This window comes from Pongo abelii, chromosome 7 (genome assembly GCF_028885655.2).
Source record: "Pongo abelii isolate AG06213 chromosome 7, NHGRI_mPonAbe1-v2.0_pri, whole genome shotgun sequence".
Lineage (NCBI taxonomy): Eukaryota > Metazoa > Chordata > Mammalia > Primates > Hominidae > Pongo > Pongo abelii.
In genome coordinates, this window is record NC_071992.2 from 13,859,881 (window position 1) to 13,872,493 (window position 12,613).

Here is a 12,613-nt window from a genome sequence, read left to right on the forward strand (position 1 = left end):
AATGTCATTAGGCTTTCAAAATGTGAAACAATACTACTGTTCTCATTAGTTTTTTATTTTGGAAAATGTGATTATTCATAAAAATGTGTTGTATATGTTGACGTAATCAGTTTATTATTGCTATTTTAATTGAATTAAATAAATAAATATTCTTTAACATTCTTAGCTTTAATTTAGGATACAGTAAATATTGAGAGATATAGGTAGATATTCATAAACAAAACTTGGTGGAGGGGCGTCCTAAAATTTTTTTTTTTTTCTTTTTAGAGACAGTCTATGTCGCTCAGGCTGGAGTGCAGTGACTATTCCCAGGCATGATCATAGCTCACTACAGCCTAGAACTACAGGGTTCAAGCCATCTTCCTGTCTCAGCCTCTCAAGTAGCTGTGACTACAGTTGAACACTTTAGAGCCAGAAGCCTTTTGGGCCCCTGTGAAATATCCCAGGTGTTCAATAACTGCTCAGAACTTAAATATCTGAAACCTGTCAAAATCTATGAGTTGTTTATAACTCTTCAGTAGTCATTCTTTGCCTGGTCTCGTGAAATCTCACCCTATACATGCACAGCTTGGGATTTAGCCAAAGATACAAACTCGTGTAAAGATTTTGTAAACTCTTTTATGTAGCTCTTTTTCTTTTTTTATTTTGGGATGGAGTTTTGCTCTTGTTGCCCATGCTGGAGTGCAATGGTGTGATCTCTGCTCACTGCAACCTCTGTCTCCTGGGTTCAAGCGATTCTCCTGCCTCAGCCTCCCAAGTAGCTGGAATTACAGGCATGTGCCACCACATTGGGCTAATTTTGTATTTTTAGTAGAGACGGGGTTTCTCCATGTTGGCCAGGCTGGTCTCGAACTCCCAACCTGAGGTGATCCGCCTGCCTCAGCCTTCCAAAGTGCTGGGATTACAGGCGTGAGCCACCGTACCCAGCCAGCTCTCTTCTCTTTAGTGCTCTGCCTCTCAAGTTCCAGCTGCTTCAGGCTGCCCAAATTCTGATCTCTGTGTATCTCTGTCTCCTTAATTATATGAGACCACTGTGTTCCTCCTCTATTGCCAGGTTTGGTAAATGCCTCCAGGTGAAAACTCATGGTGATTGTTTTCTTTCTTTGGGGGATTAATCTCCCTGAAAACAATTTTTTCATGGGAAGTTGACCAGTTTTCTAGGTGTTTATTTACAGGGAGAAGGTTAGTTCCCTGCCAGTTCCTCTGTCATACCCGTGACCCTATGCCTTTTATAACAACAGCTCTTAATTCATTTTTTTTTTAAGTTCTGGGGTACATGTGCAGAACATGCAGGTTTGTTACATAGGTATACATGTGCCATGGTGGTTTGCTGCACCTATCAACCCGTCATCTAGGTTTTAAGCCCTGCATGCATTAGGTATTTGCCCTAATGCTCTCTCTCCCCATTCCCCTTCACCCCCTAACAGGCTCTGGTGGGTGATGTTCCCCTCCCTGTGTCCATGTGTTCTCATTGTTCAACTGCCATTTATGAGTTAGAACATCTTAATTCATCTTTTAAACATTTTGAATTTCTTTTCGTAACTACTTTCAGATTACCCAGAGCTCCTAAGGAAACTGAGCCCGCACCTCGCGCGCCTCTCTGCTCCTCCCAGCGAGCGCGGCTGCAGCCCAGAGACGCCGGTATCCAGCGCCAGGTCTTCCACGCCCGACCCCTCCCGGGTCTGGGGCGCTGGACACCCGTCCTCCTCCTTTCGCCGGGATTGGCCACGCTGGCAGCGTCGCGGTGTCCAGGTCAGGTGAGTGGGTCGGGCTGCCAAGGGCGCCCAGGGAGAGGACCGCTCTGCAGGGCGCAGGCGTCGCGTGTCGCCGAGGGGCGCGGCAGGGGCCGGCGGCTGGGGCCCCCTCACGGGGTGTGTCCTGTCCCATGCTGCAGCGTCGGGTTGTCCAGGATCTAGGAGAGCGTGGCTGGGCCTTCTGCAGGGGCCGCCGTCCATGCCCCGGGCTCGGACCACCTGCTTCTCGGCCCTTTACAGACCTCCCGGTGGCTGGGAGGGGAGGTGGGCTCGGCGGACAAATTCAGTGTCTTTCCGTTTTTGCATCCTCAAGCAGGTGGGAGAAGAGGCCCTCTCCAAACCTGAGAGCGGGGCGCACCCTCCTACCTGGGCTCTTCCTTCTAACGTCGGGGCCGAGTGGGATTTGCTTTCGCCTAGATCTCGGTGGGTCGGGACCCGCCCCCCGGGTTTTACAGGCAGCAGGTTTAGCCTCTTGGAGACGCCGGACCTCGCAGACAGGTGCCCAACTCCAGAAACAGCCCAGAGGAAACGGTGTTGGAGGCTTGAGGTGCATTTAGGAAGCCACTTTCTGGAGGCACTTATTGACACCACTCAGGTGTAGGCAGACCCCAAAGCAGGGGTGAGCTGAGTGCCGGTTCCAGGGTGACCCAGACACGCACAGTTCCCGAAGGGTGAAGGCGGTGCCTGGAGATATAGCCCGGCGCCCAGCACTTGTTAAACCACCTGGCCAGGCAGGTGCTTCTGGTTAGCCCCCTATGTTTGGAAAGCCGATTTTAAGCCATTTTAACTTATGCAGACTCTTTCTTGGTCAAGATACTGTGAACCAGTTTGGAGGGGGCGCCACTTAGCAGCTGAGTTGCATCTCTTTCAGGAAGGATTCTAACCCTTCGATTTTGCTTCAGAATTTTTGCCTAACCGGGTCCAGCCTCTCTGTTGAAGCTGATCTGCCCACACCAGTTCTGAAACAGGAGTCAATGTTACTTACCTTTCTTGCTTCTACTAAGCAGTGATTTCCAATACCTTCTAGTGTGAAGACACCTTTATGATGTCTGTTTTAGAACGGCACATAGTCATTGTACTTGGTATATTGACAGACTATGAGAAAGCTACCAGGAATTTAATATGAAAATAAATACATTCATAAATAAATTGCTTATGTATTCACAGCAAGCATTTACCTAAATTTGGAAAGTAAGGTTTGAGACTCATCTGCAGATAATGTTAGAATCCACATGCACTTTTGGTCCCTGGACCAAGAATCATCATTGTTCAAGTTGTCACTCACCTGATGTGAGTCTTTGAGGGCTGACTGCAACCTTGTTGTCCTTCTGGAAGAATCTGTGGGAAGAGGGAGCAAAAGAGTTAATAGTTTATGAGCATTTATGTGGTGGGTATTGTGCCAAGCGGTTTTGTGCTCACTTAATTCCTGAATCTTCTTAGTGTCACTTATTTACTAGCAGCATTTTATAAACAAGAAAACTGAAGTCCAGAGGGAAGAAGGAACTCTCCCAGGGTCGTGCTTCTAGTAAGCGATCCAACTGAAACTTCCACCCAAGTAGCCTGTTGACTGAGCCTGAGCTCCCATGTTAGTTACTGACATCAACTGCTCTCGATTTAATAGTTTTCTTCAAGTCATGTGAGGTACAGACGGAATGTGAGTAGATAGCAAAGTTGTTAGCTATCCATTAAAAACTAATATTGCTTAAGTATTTTATTTTTAATGGTTTTTATAAGCCAGACTTTTAAAATCAAATGAGTAACTATACTAAGTACAACTTAGTAAGTACTAAGTACTTAGTGGTAGTACACTAAGTACCACTAAGTATTTAGTACAAGTACAACTAAGTACAACTAAGACATGATCCCTTTACCAAGATACTTGAACACTGGTGTTCAATAATCTGTTTGAATTTCTGCTTTCAATTCTCTAGATATAAACCAGAAGTGGAACTGCTAAGTCATGTGGTAATTCTGTGTTTAACTTTTTGAGGAACTGCCAAACTGTTTTCTGTAGTGCTTGTACCATTGACAGTCTCACCAGCAATACTTAAGGGTTCCAGTGCCCGTTATCGTTCTCTTTTGTGGGAGCTGCTGGTCAACTGTAGCCTAATGAGAAAACATTAAATTTAGCATATTTCTCTTATGGAAGTGAAGGGTTTCCGTCATGGAAAAAATAGATGTTTGTTACTTCATGGCCATGTCTGAGGTCCACACCTGGGCATCAGAACAGATTCTGAAATTAGAACCCATTGTATGTTTATCCTTTCGTGTTTCTGCTGGCTGAGCTTCTCCAAATCTTCCAGTCTCATTTCTCCTCTTTGTAAAATGGTATTCTTGTGCCAGAATGGTTGAAATAAATCTCATGTATCTTCACCATTCATTAATAATGTGTAAAGGTTATGGCTGCTATTGTAACACTTATCCATAAAGACACAGGATGGTATTTTAGGTTAAACTGTGATTAGGAGGTTAAAGGATTTGTTGTCTTGATGCTTTGGCCTGTTGGGTAGATCAGTCTTGCCACCCTGAGCTTTATTATCTGTTACCCTTAATCAGTAGTTCCCTCTCTCTACATGGGCTCTACCTGCAGCCTTACCCATTTAGGTGGGAAGGTGTATTAGTCTGTTCTCATGCTGCTAATAAAGACATACCCAAGACTGGGTAATTTATAAAGTAAAAGAGGTTTAATGGACTCACAGTTCCACATGGCTAGGGAGGCCTCACAATCATGGCAGTAGGCAAAGGAGCAAAGTCACATTTTACATGGTGGCAGGCAAGAGAGTGTGTGCAGGGGAAATCCCCCTTTTAAAACCATCAGCTCTCATGACTTATTCACTATCTCCAGAACAGCACGGGAAAGACCTGCCCCCGTGATTCAGTTACCTCCCACAGGGTCCCTCTCATGACACATGGGAATTATGGGAGCTACAATTCAAGATGAGATTTGGGTGGGAACACAGGTGAACCATATCAGAAGGATACAAGAGAAAAGGCCCTGGTTTAATAACATGAGAGTTACACTCAATGATGATTTTTATATTGAGAATTCATCAATAAATTTTCATCATATTATGAATAATTATTGAAGCCTATTTTGGATAAAACAACTTATTTATTCATTCTTTATTAGGAGTTTGAAGTCGGTTTCTGGTCCTGACCCTGGAGAGGTCTGGGTTTTGTATTATACACACGCCCAGGCTCCTGCGGCATCTTTCCGCCGGCATCCTGTGGCATTCCTGGCCCACTGCAGGACGTGACTGGCCACTGAACTTGACTTGTAGCCATACATTGAGTATTCTCCTGGGATGGGAAGGCATCATGCTATTCTAGAACCCCATGGTTTTGGAGAAATGATGTTTTTCTGGCAACGCCCCAAGGAACCACATTTCTTTCTGCCAAACAAACAAACAACAAACACCAAAATAAATCGTTCCTGGTCCTGTGACTCATATTCTAAAGGGTCCCTGCTGTCGAGCTTTGAGAATGACAACACTTGATCTAAATTTCACCAGTTATACCTGGGAAGCTTAAGTTGTTTCCATCATCTTGGACACGTTGTCCCATGGCACCAGTAGTGAAGTCCAGGCAGTAGCATTTGTCATTCTGAGTTGCACTCTGGCCAGCTTGACATGTGACTTCCCAATAAATGTTGCTAAAGTAACACAAATCAATATTCTGTACCAGTCAAACATCTGGGGTTCCTATACTGATGTGTCTGTTAAATTATATTCATGTGAGTGGGAACTCTATAGAGAAAGAGACTGTCTATTCAGGCCCCTGGTTCAGTGACTTCCACATAGTGAGCATCTGGGAAGTGGCTCCAGAGAACAAAAATACTGAAAAGATTGTTCCTGGGTCCTCTCTAACTTAGGGCTCTCTATCATCAGATGTAGACGAGTGCTGTCGGTCATGTGGTCCTAGTAACCAACTATGTCATAATACTCCAGGCTGTTACTCCTGTGACTGTATTCAAGCTCACCAGCTCTACAATGGCACCAACTGTCAAGTTACAAGTAAGTTTCAATACCGGAGGCAAAGCCTGGCTCCTGCTCTATTCTTAGCAGTAATAGATAAAAGTGATATAGATGATTCATGTGAAAATCTAGTATAGAAATGACTTCATTCTTTCCATAAGGAAGCTGCTATTATAACATTCATTGTTCTGTTTGAGGGTCAGTTGCTATTAAATGTCTTTAAAATGACGTCATCTATACACAATAGAACTAGGTGCTCCAGAGACCCAGTCAATATAATCTCACCTTCTCCTGTGTTTCTTTACCACTGGGACACTTAATTACATTCAGCTACTGTGTATGAAGCATGGAGAGGACTTCCATTGAGGTGGGAGAGGAGCTGACTCTGAAACTAAGTAAGGCAATAAAGTTCCAAAGATGAATTTTAGTGTGTTGGGGTTCAGAGGAAGGAGGGGGAACCAAGGTGATCCACTAGCTTTCTTCTGCACACATAGTCCAGACTTTAGGGATAAGTAGATTTTGACATAGGAGATGGGAAAACACCTTTAGTTAAAGGAAAAAGTGTGAAATAAAGCTTCAAAGTAATGTGTCACTACTTCTACTTCTAGTACAGCTGATAATGTTAAAATTCTTATAGCAGCAGATTGAAAGCTTGATGTCTTGGATCAACAAACAGACATCTGTGAGATTCTCATATCTTTAAATTCAAGGCCAGCATTGACTGCATATGATCTTGAGAGAAGCATGTATGTACTTCTGGGTGGATGAAGTCTTAAATGTGTTTGTCCTTGGGAAGTTGAACTCTATTCTCCTCTATCCAAGTATATTTCTTGGTAGGAAGAGCCTTACCTTCTTCAAGCCACGTAGCCATAGTCTAAGAAGCATAGGTATTTATCTGGACAATCTTCTTCTGTGACTCACCTGTTCTGAAGCATTAATGTGTATATAATTTTGATTTGAGACTTCTATAATAAATATCGTCTAAAACTGAGGTCACATTCTCTTGGATTCCTTGGTTATGTTTCTGCTAAGGTCCTCCTCCTTCCTAATGGCCCTCTGTATGTTGGAAACACCTTAGCACATCTCTGGCCATTATTCCTTTTGTCCTATTTTCCTCACTGTAGTATGCGAAATTAGAAAATGTGGAAAAGTTGTGCTGTCTGTTATCCAGGCCTGTTTATAGATGGCAGGGTTTCTGACAAGCCATCAGCATATAGTTTTCAGCTCATCTTTACATTGAGTGTGCCAGTGTCAGTGTTGTTTTTTCTTGAGCATGTTATTCGTATTGAAAACTGACGCTAGAAAATACAGATGAAATTTCTAGTGAAAAATGGGAGGCTTCCAAAATTCTGTTTCAGAACTAGAGTGCATGCCTTTAAGAACCAGTGTAGCATTGCTCAAGGAACATTCTGTGACCCTGAGCTTTCAACCTTGAATCTGTGCAGTGCCAAGGCTAAATTTATAACTCCAGAGGAAGGCGCATGTTCTCTGCAGGTGGCAGAGCCCAACAAAGGGGTCAAACCAAATATGGCCAGCCTCATCTTAACAATTTCCAATAATTTCTAAGTCACTTCTCCTTTCCTGGGTAGGAGTAACTTCATGGATGTGGGAGTATACAGAAGTGTAATTTTATGGAAGTTCCTCCATATGCAAGTGTGAGGAAATAGTAAAGAAATTCTCCCACTCTAACACCCAGTATGTAGGAAGAATTTTACAGCACATCAAGCCCTGGGGGTACCAGCGTCCTCATTCTGTTACTCCAGCCCTGCTTTCATGCTTTGCCTGTTTGTCAACATCCCTGGTAGTTAATATTTGAGTTCTTACTATAATACCTAGTGATGTGCTGGAAAATGTTTAACAATCAACTCTCTGGGAAAAAAATGTGTGCACATATGTACCTACATCTGTTTATAATTAAGCGTACTGATATAAAGGATATGTAACACAATGTACAAATAAGAAAATACACAATATTCTTTTCTTTGATTTTTGTTTTAGTGTTTTTTTTTTTTTTTTTTTTGAGATGGAGTTTCACTCGTGTCACCCAGGCTGGAGTACAATGGCGCAATCTCGACTCACTGCAACCTCCACCTCCCAAATTCAAGCGATTCTCCTGCCTCAGCCTCCTGAATAGCTGGGATTACAGACACACGCCACCATGCCCAGCTAATTTTTGTATTTTTGTAGAGATGGGGTTTCACCATGTTGGCCAGGCTGGTCTCAAACTCCTGGCCTCAGGTGATCTGCCTGCCTTGGCCTCCCAAAGTGCTGGGATTACAGGCATGAGCCACCATGCCCAGCCTGTTTTGTTTTCTTTTTGAGACAGGGTCTGAGTCTGTTGCCCAGGCTAGAGTGCAGTGGCACAATCATAGCTCACTGCAGCCTTGACCTCCTGAGCTCAAGCACTCCTCCCACCTTAGCCTCCCGAGTAGCTGGGACCACAGGCATACGCCACCATGCCTGGCTAATTTTTTAATTTTTTTGTATTTTTCTGTAGAGATGAGGCCTCACTGTATTGCCCAGTCTGATCTCCACATCCTAGGCTCAAGCAATCCTCCTGCCTCAACCTCCCAAAGTACTGGGTTTACCAGTGTGAGCTACTGCACCTGGCCATGATATTTGTTATTACAAATTTCATATAGCTAACTGATATTCACAGACTGCTTTTTTATTTGGAATTCTTAGATCAGAAGCCAATCTATGGTTACAATTAAAGATTTAACAAAAGTGATAAGTGCTTGATTACTATCTGATTAGGCAAATAAGTCAGTGTGTGAGTGTTCTTGACATGAATGTTTTTTGATGATTTTATTTCCATAAACAAGTGAGATGAAAGTGAAGCAATGAAGACTTGTGGGAATTAGTCCAGCGGTGACATAAATGACTTCTTTGCTGAACTGGATAGTAGATTTCAAATACTATGGAGATATTTCCTCAATTTTTTATGGTATTTAAAATTTAATGGTTATAGACATAATACACATATATTTAGTCTGCCTCATTAATACTTCACCACTTCCTTTAAGACTACACTAGGGATTGGCCAACTTTTTCTCCAAAAGGCCAGATAGTAAATATTTTAGGCTTGGTGGATTCTCTGCCATTGTTTCACAGAATTAGCCATTGATAACATGTGAGTGAATGGCCATAGCTTTACTCTGCTAAAACTTTACAAAAACAGGCATTCGGCTGAGTTTGGCTCAAGGGCCATTGTTTGCCAGTTCCTGGTCTAGAAGTCAAAATGAAAAAAAAAAAAAAAAAAAGAAATCCCCGTTTGTAGTGTTTGCCAATTATCAGGGTGCAAATACTCCCACGATCCCAGATTTCAAGCTACCAATGTAACATCATTAAACCTACAATTGGGAAGGAATGTGCAGTAGCAAACCTTTACATGGCATTTCCACCATATGCACACAAAAGACACAATTAAATGGTACCCATGCTTCCCCCCATCATAGGTGACTTATTCAGTATTAGTTAATAAGAACTTGACTCTTAGGGTTGCAAAGTTTGAGTCTTCTTTTTTTTTTTCTTTTTTTTGAGACAGAGTCTCACTCTATCGCCCATGCTGGAGTGCAGTGGAGTGATCTCGGCTCACTGCAACCTCCGCCTCCTGGGTTCAAGTGATTCTCCTGCCTCAGCCTCCTGAGTAGCTGGGACTATAGGCACCCACCACCATGCCCAGCTAATTTTTGTATTTTTAGTAGAGACGGGGTTTCGCCATGTTGGCCAGGATGGTCTCAATCTCTTGACCTTGTGATCTGCCCACCTCGGCCTCCCAAAATGCTGAGATTACAGGCGTGAGCCGCCGCGCCCAAGTAGTCTGAGTCTTCTAAGAAATAGAAATAGAACACACTCTTTAAACAAATCCTGGAGCAACGGGATTAGAGGAGCCTACGAGTTCTACCTGGTGACTATGGACAAAGCCGCTCTTGTGCTGTGGAACAAGAGGACGCAGCAGCCTTCTCGGTGTTGAAAGAGCCATATATAAAGAAAATGATCATCTTGGCAGAGAACCAGGAGGTGGCCAGCTAGCCTTCCTCTGTGGGGTTATTCTTTGAGATCCACTTTACCTGACTCTTTGCAGTGTGTTTTTCTAGGATAAAATCCTGGGCATCTTTATGTTTGCACTGGCAGTGGTCCCAACCCACAATTCTTCAGGCCTTCTCTCTAAGTTGTCTATGTTCTGGAAATTTCCCAATGGCTAAAGTTAGTAGGCTGGAAAGGAAAAAACTCCTTTCCCAAATTCACTGTGAGTTGATGATAGGCTAACGTGCCACACTTAACCTAAGGATCCAGGCTTTGGGCCAGTTACACATTTTCTTCCTGTGAGACAGAAAAATGTATGTACACAGCCATGACATGATTTTCTGAAGGAGGGGGACAGTAGGGGCACATGCCCATTGCTGGAACCTACTGGACTGACTTGCTGAAGCAGCTGTTTGCTTTGGATCCCGGGGTTGAAGGAGTAGCCCCAACCACCGCTCCTGCTCCTCCCGCTCCTCCTCTGCCACATCGGCTTTGCATCCATCCTCTGTTCCCTGTGGAAATGGGAGGAACATGTTTCTTGGGAGCACCTCCGTGATGGCACATGCACCTGTCAGGATGGCTCAGATAAAGAGTGATGCTCCCAGTCCTGCCACAGACCAGGTCTGCCACCGTCTTCTCTTCTCAGGCTTCTGTCCAGGCACACTGACTCAGCTTTGAGTGCATGCTATGAATTTCCTGAGTGTTTACTATGATCATACTAACTGTCCCTAGACAAATCAACGTGGATGAAAGCCATCGGATGTCAGAATACTGAATCTGTGAGTGTTTGTTTTATCACAATTAAGTGTTTTACCAGGTATAACTTGAGGGGCAAAGAGAACTCACAATGCGGCCCTGAATGAGTCAGAGTTCCCCTCAGTTTTTCTTGAGGCATCCAACATCTGAACCCCTAGGCTTCTAAAACCATCCTTATCCATGAAGAAAGAATCTCCAGTCATTCAGTATCTAGTTGAGTAAAAGGAATTAAATTGAAGAGCAATCTAATTTGTGGAAAACATTTGGGTCCCATAACTCTGATAATGTATTTGCAAGAAGTTTGCAGAAGACCTTTAAGAAACCTAATAACTCAGTATACTTTTCAGGGGGGTGGTGGGAATATTCCACAGGTAGTAATAGGTGCTCAAAAGACCATGGAGGATGTGGCCATATTTGTATCCCAGACCCTCAAGGACAGATTCTTAGATGTCCCAGGGAGTCCTACGAGGCTGATGCAAACACATGCATTGGAGCTTTTGTCTGCTTGGCACCATCACATCCTGTAAGGATGCTCAGACATGCATTTCCATGGGGCAAGTTTATGATGGTCCTGCTGACTGTCTGGATGCATCTGGTAACATGGGCTGGAGTAACTTATTCATCATCACCACACATGACTTATTTTTACTAATATCTAATTCTGCAATATTCCTCAAGTTTTCATCCTATAAATTATTACCTTATTATCACTGTGGGTTCTTTAAACTGAACAATATGAAATATCTAACTATCGGCAACAGATATAGACTGTGAGGACTCCAGAAAATTCATGTGCTCTCTGATTCTATTTAATTAAATTAATTAAATAATTTACTTTTTGAGACAGAGGAGTCTCACTCTTTGGCTCAGGCTGGAGTGCAGTGGTGCAGTCTTTGCTGACCACAACCTCCACCTCCTGAGTTCAAGTGATTCTCCTGCCTCAGCCTCCAGAGCAGCTGGGATTACAGGCACGTGCCACCACACCCAGCTAATTTTTGTATTTTTAGTAGTGACGGGGTTTCACCATGTTGGCCAGGCTGGTCTTGAACTCCTGACCTCAAAAGGGATCTGCCTGCCTTGGCTTCCCAAAGTTCTGGGATTACAGGCATGAGCCACTGTGCCCGGCCTTGATTCTATTTTAGAACAGACAATAGGATAGTGAGCTCCAAAGGGCTAGACTATTTGTATGTTGTCTCAGAGAACATGCTTTTGATCTAGATTTGATTCAGTCAATTTAAAGAGATCACATTGTGACGATAGCCAGGGGTGAAGGAGGTTGGACAAACTATTTGACCCGCCTTGGTGTTCTCCCTTTTAAAAGTGGAAACAACACTTTCTGCCTTGTAGGGTTGTTAAGGAACACAGAGAATGTGGAGAAAGCTGTCCTGTTACAACTTGATACTGTCATGTTCGTACTCGAATACTAGCTGCAAATGGTTACAGAAATATCCTGCCAAGGCGAATCACTTGAACCAGGGAGTGGGAGGTTTCAATGAGCTGAGATTGCGCCACTGCATTCCAGCCTGCTTGGTGACAGAGCGAGACTCCATCTCAAGAACAAACAAACAAACAAACAAAAAATACCCTGCCAAATAGGGTCTTCATGGAAAGGTGTTCTCACGGGCAGTCAGTTGAGCAACTGTGATATCCAATTCTTGTGTAACCACCATCCTCTAATTCCACAGCTCCAGCTCCAATGGTATCTAAGATTTATAAGCTATAGAATAGAAGAGACAGTGAGCTCAGTATTGAATCTGGTCATAACTAGTAAAGAAAAAGATTTGGAACGGGAATCTTATAGTCAATAGTTCTCATTGACTTCACAATTTAAATTCTCTTCTTCCTAAAACTTCACTAGCTGGAAGACCAAGCAGTTATGACCCTAGTCACATCATCTTAAATAGAGGTCCCCCAGCTGCACAGGAGTGGAAATAGCCCTGTGATACCAGCTTAAGGCAGAGGCAAGATGTAGTTTTATTGCTAATACTGCTGTCTTCCTACCCAGTCGTTTTGCCTTTAGCATTCACGAGGGGGAGTAATTCTTGTGCCAATAATAATAAAGAATATGGTGAAATCACTTAAATACAACTTTAATTTTTG